The sequence below is a fragment of the Rhipicephalus sanguineus genome, chromosome 8 (assembly GCF_013339695.2).
Source record: "Rhipicephalus sanguineus isolate Rsan-2018 chromosome 8, BIME_Rsan_1.4, whole genome shotgun sequence".
NCBI classification, from domain to species: domain Eukaryota; kingdom Metazoa; phylum Arthropoda; class Arachnida; order Ixodida; family Ixodidae; genus Rhipicephalus; species Rhipicephalus sanguineus.
In genome coordinates, this window is record NC_051183.1 from 31,428,109 (window position 1) to 31,429,711 (window position 1,603).

A 1,603-nucleotide genomic window follows, 5' to 3' on the forward strand; every position below is an offset into this window, starting at 1 on the left:
TTGGTGGATATCGTATTGGCGCTTACTTTTCCTGTGACACACATTTTGTGGCCAAGAACAATGGCTACTACGGAAGTAACTGACAACGTACACAACACAACCATCGCACACACGGCAGAACACATTACGTCACACACAGAAAAAAATCACCTGGTTACTCTAACGACCGCCGCGTTCAAAAGAATTTTTCAAAAAGAATAACACATAACGAGGCACCGGTGAGATTCGAACTCACGATCTCCTGTTTACTAGACAGGCGCTTTAACCAACTAAGCCACGGCACCGACGTTCCTTGCGCCTCTGAATACTCCATTTATTCAATATCGAATCGCTGCCACTGGTATACAGGCATGAAGCAAGCCGCATCGATATGCGCCGGCCGCTTGCCCCTTAACACGCAGCGTGCCTAAGGCAGAGCGCGGTGCGTCTGAGGCGGGCTCATTTAAAAACAGTTCCGTGCGGCTCTATGGATGAAAATGGATGTCACGTACGTGGACCGGTTCGGATTGGCGTTATAGAATATAGGTGTCACTTAGCGTCCCTCGCGTGAATTGGCCGCATGCAGTTTGTGAGTGAGTGAGTGAGTGAGTGAGTGAGTGAGTGAGTGAGTGAGTGAGTGAGTGAGTGAGTGAGTGAGTGAGTGAGTGAGTGAGTGAGTGAGTGAGTGAGTGAGTGAGTGAGTGAGTGAGTGAGTGAGTGAGTGAGTGAGTGAGTGAGTGAGTGAGTGAGTGAGTGAGTGAGTGAGTGAGTGAGTGAGTGAGTGAGTGAGTGAGTGAGTGAGTGAGTGAGTGAGTGAGTGAGTGAGTGAGTGAGTGAGTGAGTGAGTGAGTGAGTGAGTGAGTGAGTGAGTGAGTGAGTGAGTGAGTGAGTGAGTGAGTGAGTGAGTGACACACGAGACACAAGAAAAAGCTGAATATTCCAGCTATGTCGGCATCAAGCCTAGAATTCAGGTTTCCTGCCTATTCTAAAACGCCCCGACGTGTGCAGTTCGACCGAATACAGTCAAGACTTGCTGGGAAATTCAGTTTTCTCAGACCTAGGGGCCTCTGAAGTTTTCACGCCGACTTAACGTATACGCATATGTGCGCGAATACATTTCAGCGGGCGTAGCGTCCGCGTATGCGGAACCATTTTGCGCTGTCGTTCCCAAGAGTGGCTTGGGTTCTGTGCATGCAACCCGACGGCTCGCAAATATCTTGGGTCCACAAGCTCCTTGGGGCCCCAATTCTCGAACTCTCTAATAAGAATTCTTTGAAAAGAGTTTACGGGACTATGCACGACCTCATTAGGAAGTACACTGTAGAATAATACTTACGAATGATTTTGACTCCATGCAATGTGGGAGTTTCTTTTTTTCGGAAATGAGCCCGAAAACGAGTTCGAAAATGTGACCTCGCGACTGAGACTGACATCCCGAACACAAGTTCGGTCGTGAAGCATACTGGTCACTTAGCAATACCCGTAGGGAAAAGAGAGGAAATCAACAGATCATTTACAGTGATGTAGTGAAATTATTTATAAAAAATTATATGAATGTACGCTGCGATGCATGGGAACATTTTAAACATCGTGTACTCTATGAACCTTTTCAATAGAATTTGCT

At 47.2% G+C, this 1,603-nt stretch overlaps 1 non-coding gene across 1 annotated transcript; it reads right to left on the reverse strand.

Moving 5' to 3' along the window:
* Positions 1-210: 210 nt before the first annotated feature.
* Positions 211-284, reverse strand: Trnat-agu (transfer RNA threonine (anticodon AGU)). The gene has a single exon. It is a non-coding gene; the product is annotated as a tRNA-Thr (tRNA).
* Positions 285-1,603: the final 1,319 nt, after the last annotated feature.